The sequence below is a fragment of the Littorina saxatilis genome, linkage group LG14 (genome assembly GCF_037325665.1).
Source record: "Littorina saxatilis isolate snail1 linkage group LG14, US_GU_Lsax_2.0, whole genome shotgun sequence".
NCBI classification, from domain to species: domain Eukaryota; kingdom Metazoa; phylum Mollusca; class Gastropoda; order Littorinimorpha; family Littorinidae; genus Littorina; species Littorina saxatilis.
In genome coordinates this window covers 23,536,492-23,547,479 of record NC_090258.1, presented here as the reverse complement: position 1 = coordinate 23,547,479, position 10,988 = coordinate 23,536,492, and the positions used below count along the sequence as shown (strand labels likewise).

General features: G+C 39.4%; 1 long non-coding RNA gene across 2 annotated transcripts; it reads left to right on the top strand.

The window, feature by feature from the left end:
* The first annotated feature begins 869 nt into the window (after positions 1-869).
* On the top strand, positions 870-10,670 carry LOC138947383 (uncharacterized). 2 transcript variants are annotated; one of them, XR_011449646.1, is made up of 5 exons: positions 870-1,546; positions 3,238-3,306; positions 4,369-4,463; positions 6,718-6,888; positions 9,418-10,670. It is a non-coding gene; the product is annotated as an uncharacterized lncRNA (long non-coding RNA). The 2 variants fall into 2 exon arrangements; XR_011449647.1 differs by having other exon boundaries at positions 871-1,442.
* The last annotated feature ends 318 nt before the right edge of the window (positions 10,671-10,988 follow it).

Here is a 10,988-nt window from a genome sequence, read left to right as displayed (position 1 = left end):
TTTTTGTAAAAAGTTGAGGCGGCACTGTCACGCCCTCATTTTTCAATCAAATTGATTGAAAGTTTGGCCAAGCAATCTTCGACCAAGGCCGGACTTCGGTATTGCATTTCAGCTTGGTGGCTTAAAAATTAATTTATGACTTTGGTCATTAAAAATCTGAAAATTGTAAAAAACATTATTTTTTTCTAAAACGATCCAAATTTACGTTCATCTTATTCTTCATCATTTTCTGATTCCAAAAACATATAAATATATTATAATTATTTGGATTAAAAACAAGCTCTGAAAATTAAAAATATAAAAATTATTATCAAAATTAAATTTTCGAAATCAATTTAAAAACACTTTCATCTTATTCCTTGTCGGTTCCTGATTCCAAAAACATATAGATATGATATGTTTGGATTAAAAACACGCTCAGAAAGTTAAAACGAAGAGAGGTACATAAAAGCGTGCTATCCTTCTCAGCGCAACTACTACCCCGCTCTTCTTGTCAATTTCACTGCCTTTGCCAAGAGCTGTGGACTGACGATGCTACGAGTATACGGTCTTGCTGAAAAATTGCATTGCGTTCAGTTTCATTCTGTGAGTTCGACAGCTTGACTAAATGTTGTATTTTCGCCTTACGCGACTTGTTAATTGTTTGACATGTTAATTATATACATTGTATTGTAATTAACTTAACTTCTATTTCTTCTTGTTATTAATCGAGTTACCCTCAATGGGCGAGGGCCGGACGAAAAAAAGCATGTATACTTTGCTCTCTCTCTCTCTCTCTCTCTCTCTCTCTCTCTCTCTCTCTCTCTCTCTCTCTCTCTCTCTCTCTCTCTCTCTCTCTCTCTCTCTCTCTCTCTCTCTCTCTCTCTCTCTCTCTCTCCCTCCACCCATTGCACACCGGTTGGACCGTATATAAGGTAACGTCAAATTATGCTTGTGCAACGTATGTGGGAGTATCACTTATACCCTCAGGATATCTCTTATCCTGTTGCGTAGCGTTACAAGCAGAGAACAGTATACCGAAATGGGAAGGGGAAAAAATGGATCGGGAATTTACAGGACGTCCGCTGTGCTCTCAATCTTCAGTAGTTATAAGTCCCTCTTAGTTTATCCGAGTTGAATCTGTCTAGATAATGCCATTTTCTCCACCCCTTCTTTTGTACTTTTTTAATTTTTTTTTTGACTGTGCTTGAAATGAAAGTTATTTGTTAGATCGTTTCTACTTTTTTGTCACTTGAAACATGGCGGACATCGGATGAAGTCACGAGTGGGGCGGTTTCGCCCTGCGAAAAGAAGCTTCGTGCCGGTTGTGGATCGACTACAGTACAAGTAGGGTCGGCAGGCCCAAAACACGCAAAATAAACCTAGATTCCTCTTCTGGTTCCACGCGTTGCGAGTCGTCATGGGTTCGCTCCTCAGCCGATTCAACCCAGCAAGGACTCCAAGTAGGTCAAGGACTGGGAGACGGTGACGGCGACTGGGCAAAATCCCAAAGTAGACTAGATCATTAGATGAAAGGACGTTATACCCATTCCTTAAAATTCCAAAGGTATGTAAATGACTTAGGACATAAATCGGAGGGTTAGATTGCAGTTGATTCGGAGCAATGAATTTACAACGCTAAAGTTCAAAACTTCTACACCATGACCATACAATTTACAAATTACTTTTTTTTTTTCATTCAATTTCAAACTCAAAGATTCCATTTTGTTCTGTCTGTGTTTGAACTGCATTTCGACTCTCAGCATCATGATATTGATAATGACGCAGAGCAATCAACACCTACTGAGCTAAGTTCCTTGTTATGTCTGTTGGCTAGTACAACAGTACAACTTGAACTACAAGTACAAGGGCCATGAGGTTGACATAATTTGGGGTTGGTTAATTTTGTTTGTGATGTTGCCACATAAGGCTTTAGCAGTTTTTAGTCCCATGACTCATTGAATGTTTTAAAGATCTACATATAAATGTCTACACACCAATGTCTCATGCACTGAGGAATTCCTGTTATGATGATGTATTGGTAACAATTCTGCAGATTGCTCCAATTGTAATACTCACTAATACTGGTATGATCATAATGACATGTAGTACTCACTACTGCTGACTCAATCAGTCAATGAAATTAAGCCATGAAACTACAGTGTTGCAACTGGATTTGTTACACATATATATTTGTTATGCGGTGTCTGCATGAGGAGAGGTACAACCTCTGTCCCCTCTGTTAAAATAGCAAAATCTAGATCGGCACTTTTCAGGGTGAGTACGGGTAAGGTCATCAAATCTAGTTTTTATGCCACATGTTTGCCAAGATCTGCAGTCTTGGTTGGAGCAAAACAACGTTTGATTTGGAACAAAAAGGACTGGGTGGTCGGGTGGTAACGCACTTGCGCTCAGAAGCGAGAGGTTGCGATTTCGACCCTGGGTCAGGGCGTTAGCAATTTTCTCCCCCCTTTCCTAACCTAGGTGGTGGGTTCAAGTGCTAGTCTTTCGGATGAGAAGAAAAACCGAGGTCCCTTCGTGTACACTACATTGGGGTGTGCACGTTAAAGATCCCATGATTGACAAAAGGGTCTTTCCTGGCAAAATTGTATAAGGCAAAGATAAAAATGACCACCCAAAATACCCGTGTGACTTGGAATAATAGGCCGTAAAAAGTAGGATATGCGCCGAAATGGCTGCGATCTGCTGGTCGATGTGAATGCGTGATGTATTGTGTAAAAAAAATTCCATCTTACACGGCATAAATAAATCCCTGCGCCTTGAGTCCGAGTCTGGAGATACGCGCGCGATATAAGACTTCATATAACATCCTGACTGCTTGCTGTGCAGAGGAAGTGTTCTTTTTAAGAAATGCATTCAAATAAAACAAATGGAGAAATGCCCACTGAACAGAAACAGCCAGGCTCCTAATGTGTGGTATGAATCCAAGTTGAGAGAGATCAGCTGAGCTAGGATTTTACATGGAACAAGATCATCCCTCCACTTGCATACATACCAGAAATGAACATGCAGTGTGCTTGATGTGGTGATCAAGTGACATTTTGCTATGAATTTGTTTAAGCAACTAGTAGCTTCTTCAGCGTTAATTCATTAAAAAATTACTCTTATTCTTAGCACATAGAACACCTTGCTAAGTTAAGTTATGCGTGTGTTTGTTATTGCAATGTAAGACCTCATGACATAGATATAACAAAATAACACATGATGAGATTCTAAATATGTTTTGTTTACTTGCAGGTCTCAGTTATTACCAAGCCCTGCCTCATTCTTCCCGCAACAGTGACATGGTGCTGTTATAGAACACAAGTAAGGCTTTTGATCATTTCCAAAATACACTAGCAATAGATTGTGAGTGCAACTGGTAATGAGAATATTTTACCACAAAAGGCTAAAGTACAAATAACAGATTTATGATGTTGGAAAAAGAAGTCCGCCAGAGCAAGTGATTAGTGTACCAGTTAGCTAGGGTGGATATATTATATAATTACAATTTACAGTCAGCATAAAATGTTGAGGCCAGTCTTGAATTGTTCTCGCCCTGTGAATTCACCGGCAAATCAGATGGCATGAAGAAATCAATGGTATATTATGCTCTGCATTGAATGAACCATCTCCAGTCATTCTGAGTGACACACCTCTTTAAAAAAAAACATGCCAGTAATTAAATCCAGGCTACATGGGGATGGAAAATGACCCTGGCAATTTCTACCTCTGCTTGTGCCTTTGTGTAGCAGGATTGGATATGGATCTTCAAAAGCCTTAGTTCATTTGTTTGTATCATGTATCATGTATGACGTTATAAGTTAAGTTAATACTATTAGTCAATTTCAAATAGCAGAGTTATTTTCAGAGCTTTCTAACTTCAAACCCTGTCTGCCCCGTGGAATCTAATGTAATTTAAAGGGTATTTTGATTTTGACTCAGTTTCTTTCTTGCAAGTTCATTCTTTTCTCATTCTAGGTACTAAACCACTACTGATGACTGCCTGCATCAGGGTTATAATTTATGAAGAAGTCAAAATGCACATATATAACAGTTTACAATTTAAAGGCCCACTTGCCTTGTCACTATAGTGTGGGTCACTGTCTCCCATCTTGGCCACATACCAAAAAATAAAATATTATATTCAGTGACTGCTTGCTGTGGTGAGTTAACTCAAAATATGGGATATTTTCACAAACATTCAAGCTAATCTATGTTGGTATGCGTCCAAGTAGAGGGATGATCTTATCCCAAGTAAAAGCCTGACAAGATCTGAGACTGTGATTGTGAAGCAAAATGTTTTTACATAGTAAAGTAAGCCTTTAACGAGAAAGTATGTCTATTGCACTGGGTGTTTTATTATTATTATATATATTTTTCTTCCAGGTAGTCTCTCTTTAAACTGACTTTCTACACCATGGTGTCTCTGGCAGTGTTATATTGGCAGAAGACAGTTGGAACTGGATATCCTCATTTAGATGGTAGGCATGTTTTCGGCTTTTGTGTTGCTTTGGTGTATGTGTGTATGGTGTGTGTGTGTGTGTGTCTGTGTTAAGGCCATGTCAGACTCACAACACAAAACAGTGTTTCCTTTCAAAACAAACACAAAACAGCGTGTTTCCCATGTGACATCCCCCAAAACGCGTTTCAGAAAACACTGTTTCATGTTTTTGCATCGTGTTTTGGGTTTTAGAGCATGCTCTAAAATCTAAAAACACGTTTTGGTAGTCAGCCAATGAACGCGGACGATCAACTCAAGTGACTCGGTTTCCGGCACCACGGAGATAGAAAAAAATGGCAGACTCAGATGTGGTACCGATTCAGGGTAGTATCGGACCCATGAATCCTAACTAGAGTATGGATCCTGTCACGATTGAAGAGAGGCAATAATATCAGTGGGCGCTGCCAGCCGTGTTGTTTACAAACCCAAACACAGCGCGGTAGCTGGACGGGTCAAGTTGACACTGACCGTATCAGTGGACACTGACCGTATCAGTGGACACTGACCGTATCAGTGGGCACTGCCAGCCGTGTTGTTTACAAACTCAAACACAGGGCGATAGCTGGACGGGTCAAGCTGACACTGACCAATATTTCTGTGAAAACACGCACCCCGCTTCATCTGTGTGTTTCGCATGTGACATCCCCTCTTTAAAAACATGTGTTTCCCCGACGTTTTGAGATGGTGTTTTTGTCGAAAACAGGGTTTTGTGTTGTGCTTCTGTCTCCGCCTTTAGACACATACCAGAAATAAACACACTGTTTGCATGCTGTGGTGAAGTGACATTTTGTGATTTGTTTTTTTAATGAACTAGTACAGGTAGCTTTTACAGCATTTATTCATAACACAATCGCACTTTTTGGGGTATGTGAACAAGTTAAAAGATCAGGGTTCGACACTAGCGGGGGCGGGGGGGCGGAACGCCCCAGAGTTTTGTGTTCCGCCCCAAACATTGCCGAAGCTTGGGGCCTACTCCGCCCCAGGATAAATTCCAACAATGACAAACCGAAAATTCTAATGCCAGCAGAGCCAATCACTAAAAATCGCCAGTCAAAGTCGTCACTGAAATTTGCGTTACGATCAATGCCGCAGTCAAGAAAAAAACACATTCAAATCGTCGAAGGACAATGTCGTAAGGGAAATAACTCCCAGATTGCGCTCTTTAGCGTGAGAGATAAGTATCGCCTTCAAATGCCAAACGCAAAATGTGGCGACACATCCCTGGTGTAAAAAGACATGGCAATGAAGATGAAGAACAGGGTGGAGAGAAACGAAAAAAGGAAACCGATGCAGCCAAAAGCGCGAAGCGCTGTCGTAATTTCAATGTCAAATGGTTGAAAGAATTTCCCTGGCTTCAGTACGATGAAGAAAAACAGACAATGCATTGCCGCACGTGAATACTGAGAGTGGGCCCCAGATTTTTTTTTCCGCCCCAGCAATTTCCATCTCTGGGGCCAGTGTGGCCCCAGGCCAAATAAGTTAGTGTCGACCCCTGGAGATCATGTCTTATCCCATTTTAAAGCCCTACCAGATCTGAGACGGTGAGCCAAATTGTTTTCATGAGAAGGAATGTGCCTTTTAGTGAAATCTATGTACTTTACAAAACATATTTTAAGAAATGAAATGTGTTACAAGTAACAGCCATAGGAGTGATAGCCTGTAGGTGGAATAATAATCTTCAATTGCCTATAAATGATTATCTGGTTAAGAATGACCTCTTCAAGAAAATTAATGCAAAGCATTTTGATGTTTGTGACGATTAGTTACTCTTTATCACGTTTGGTCGCTGATTTTGCTGTCAGTGTCAGTGTTGGGCAGGTGTGTGTCCATGATGTCATTGCTATTGAAAACTAATCTGTACTGTAAAGTAAATGTACCCATACATGGCAGTTGTGTGGTCAAACCGGGGGCCAGCCATGACTGGGACTGATGTATCCTCAGGCACTCGACACCAGGTGGGTGGGGCCAGTGGTTGGGGTGTGATTCCCTGCCTTACACCACCACAAAGTGTTGTATCAGTAGACAAGACTGAGCAGAACTTCTGCCCCCCCCCCCCCCCACCCCCCTCACCAATTGACCACTCAGTGCCATGTGCCTGTGGCTGTATCATAAACACTTTGTGACAATAGTTGTTACCTCCTTAGAACATATCTTGTGATGCTCCTCAGTGTTTGATGTATGCTAACTGGTGTACTTATGACATAGTGTTCATATGAAAGTTTTATGTGTTGCAGCTCATCCAGATCACAGGTACACAAAGGAGCTGGTTCCAGTGAAAACATAGGCACATGGAACTGCTTATGGACTACTTTAGAAAGTGTGCGGTTACAACCAAGACTCTCCAGTTAGGAAGGTCTGCGGAAGGGTGCTTGTTCTGTTTCCTCGGACAGGCTTTTCAAGACTAGGTAGGTTAAACCACATGATTGGGCTTTAATTATGAATAATAATAATAATAATAATAATGGTGATTTCTATAGCGCTTTCGAACACACAAAGCGCTTTACAAAAGCAATAACAACATCATTACCAGAATGACGCCATTGACGGAATAGAACACAATCATAAACACTTCACAACAAAAACCAGAAACAAAACATAAATGTTACAAAAATCACTTCAAAGTTCACTTATTTCATTATCTGGTACAAGTTCTCTTGCATGTGGGTGTAAGGCTGAAGAAGAACCTCTGACAAGTCAATTTTCAAGCAACTGAGCATGAACCCAGGTAAAAAAAAAACCACAGAGCTCTCTTTCTCTCTCTTTCTATTGGTCTGTTATTCATAGAATGACACTAACAGTGACACAAGTAAAAAATCTGTATCATTGCCTTGACCTCTAGAAATTTGGTAGAGAATAAGATTACTAATAGTATTATTTTGATTATTTTATGGTCATTACTGTGGACTCCCCCCCTCCCCCCCCCCACACACACACACCACCCCACCCCTGCCCCTTTTAAGACACCCCAATCTAAGACTCCTTCCTATCAATGACCCTGTTTACGCAGACTTCTTGTTCATAACATCTGTAAATTCACTCCCATTTTAAGACTTGCTCCTTTTTAAGACCTGATTTTGCTTATTTTGGATTTCGAAAAAGAGAACAACAAATCCCCACTCTCTAGCCAGGCACATGATTTTTGTATGAACCAAGTCAAGTCAAGTCAAGTCAAGTATTTTATTGTTTTGGGCCCAGAGGGCTTTGAAACAAAGATATAACTTTAACACAAAAAAAGGTAACAAATCAGACAGTTAATATATGTATATAAATTGAGCGGACAAATACAACAATACTATACGACCAAATTAAATTGGCAATATACACTTCCATACATGCAAACAAAAAGAAAAATAGGTTTAACAAAATCAGGTAAGAAATCAGGCAGATAATATGTATACATTAAGCGGACAACGATAATATACAGCTGAAGTAAATTGGCAATACCATTATGCCATGCATCTTTTGTAAAAACACAAAACAAAAGCATGTATTACATATATACATACCAATAAAGAAACTAGATATAACGCTAACATACTAAAATCATAACATGGGCTACAAATCTTGCTAGCTTCATTAGTTTTATCTTAGATTTACAATTCATTAGCTGTTCATATTTTAAACAATTTGGGTGAGATCGGTAATAAGGACTAATTAATTTTCTTCTTTCAGACACTATACTTTCGTCGGTACAACTGAACAAATAGTGAAACTCATCACCTAATTCATTTTTATCGCACATGTCACACAATCTTTCATTTCTAGGAACATTAAAAAATCTGTGCTGATGTATTGGCAACTTATGATTGCTTGTTCTAAATTTTGCTAGTTTAACTTGGAGTTTCCTAGGCAACCAAAGCAAATACCTTTCCAGACAAAAGTTGAGGGATGGCATTTGTATAGGCCTGACCAGATCTGAGATGTTGAATCTATTGCTTACAAAGAAAGCATTGTGTCATTAAAGGCACACTACTTCTCTTCACCGTCTCAGTTCAGGCCAGGCTTTAACATAGGATAAGCTCATCCCTCAACTTGGTCACATATGAACAATCAACACACTGACTTCTTGCTGTAGTGATCGAGTCAGATTTGCCAAGGCGTGTACATGGAATAAGATCATAATTCTAAATGCTGAAGTAACATTCTGTTTCCTATGAAGCTAGGCTTGATTTTTGGTATGAATCCAAGTTAAGGGATAGCATGTGTAAAAGCAGAATTGTTTACAGAGGCAGCTTTGTGTTATTAAAGGCATCTCAGATCACCTGCCAGGCTTTTTTTTTTTTTAATTTTTTTTTTACATGGGGTAAGACTATCCCTCCACTCCGGCACATACCAGCAATAAACACAGTGGTTACTTGTGATGAAATAGTGGCAAGACAGATGATTTAAGCATCACATAACCTTCCTAAGTGAAGTCAAGTCGTGTGTGTGTGTGTGTGAGCATAGAATGTTGAGGACAGCCTTGAAATTTTCTGACTGTGTGAATTCAACAGAACTGCTGTAAATCTGGCGCAGTATAGTTTTTATTGTATGAAACTTCATTTCCAGTCAGGTGCTATGAAGAAATCATATCAGGTTATGCTTTGCAGTGAACCACCACCAGTATTTATTTATTTATTAAGGAGATTTCTATAGCGCATAACTAAAAGCACTATTTCTGAGTAACACGTCATCTTAATTAAAGCATGCCAGTATCGCCAGGCTCCTTTTGGGTGGTAAATGTGGATCTTCAAAAGCCTAAGTTAAAAAAACAAGATGTAAAAGTACATTTTGAATAGTAGGTTTTTTTCAGAGGGCAGATATCACAAGATATGATCGTTCAACTGCATGTATGCCTCATTACTAAAACAAAAATTAAGTGGTATTTTACTCGTCTTTCTGGTAAAACATATACACCATCAATATATTATAATAATGATCTTGCTTGTTTACAGATGGACAACAGCTGCTGCCAGGACTAGGTTACGCATAAAGAAAACAGTCAACACTTGGCTGGTGCTGGAGCTTCTTTGATGTCTATATCAACAACAAAAAAAGACAGACAGATACCAGCTCATTCAAGACCATATCCCCATTTTACTCACACAGAACAGAGAGCCATCTTCCGCCTTCGCACAGGACACTGCTGTCTGAAGGTACACCTCAAAAGGATAGGTTTTGCACCTACAGCGGACTGTGGCTAGGGTAGGAAGAACAGACTCTGCAACACGTTCTGAGAGGGTGGCCTTTCCTTGCCACCCCTGTGCAACAAGACTTGGCCAGAGAGCACACATCCAAATGCAAACACTGAACACTGAAGAGGAAGAAGAAGAAGGTGCCCACACAGAAGGGCATGAATCTACAAAGGTTTACAGCAGTTTATAGACTTGTAGCAGATAACATGATTGTTGAGACAAAATTACCTTAAAGGGAGAAAACGAACAAGCTAAATAGGCTGTACAGTACTTCACTTGAACAATTTATAAGGTTCCCTGTAATGTATTAAGTATCAAGAACATTTACAGATCACAAGACATTGTGTTTTCTTTTGTTTGCAATACAAATTTTTCACAATAAAAAGATATGCACTTGGCAAGATCCTTAAAATGTAAAACTAGTACGTGTGACAATTTTGAATTGTTCAGAGATGGTTTTGCTTCAGTGGTAAATGTTTTAGCTTTGTTATAAGATTCCGTTACTGAAGCATACTTTAAAACCTTGACCTTCCAAGTCTTGAACAACATACCCTAACTGTGTTAGCACCCTGGGCTGCGATCATTGTTTTGAGCTACTTAACAGAGGACTCCTTGGTTTTATTACATATACTTTGGTTAACTTTAATTATTTGATAAATAATTCTAATACAGGACAACTCCCCCATCAAATGTAGAAATGTCGTCTGCATTTTTATTTTGTATACTGCATATTTTAAAAGGCTATTTTTGTGCACAGAACATGCATCTGCAGGGAGGTTTAGAGGGTGAAGTTAGGATCTATTATGGGGCGTGCAGCACCACACCCATTTTGTGTGTGTGTATTTTGTGTTGACACATAAGACACTGTCATTCCAGCAGAAACCTGTGATGATGCACATTTTATTGCAGTAACCAGCTGAAATTGTATGTACGTTGTTATGAAATTGACAAATGATCCCTGCTTTGCAATCCTGGGTTAATGATATTGCCAAAATTAAAACGTGGAGGAAAAAGTGAGTGTAAACCTATTCTTGTGGTGGTGGTGGTGGTGGTGGGTGGTGGTGGTGTGTGTGTGTGTGTGTGTGTTTGAGTGTGTGTTAAACAAACAACAACGACAAACAACACCAAACCTAAATCAAACAAGCACAACAAAAACAAATTACACAAAAACTGGCAAAAATCAGAATATCAACTGAGGAGAAAAAAACAGTGGCTGAATGCAATACTTATTATAACTTAAAAAGTAAAAGTGTGCGTGTGATGTGTGCGTATGTTTGAGTGTTTTAAACAAACAACAACAAACCTAAATTAAACAAGCACAACCCCCTGTG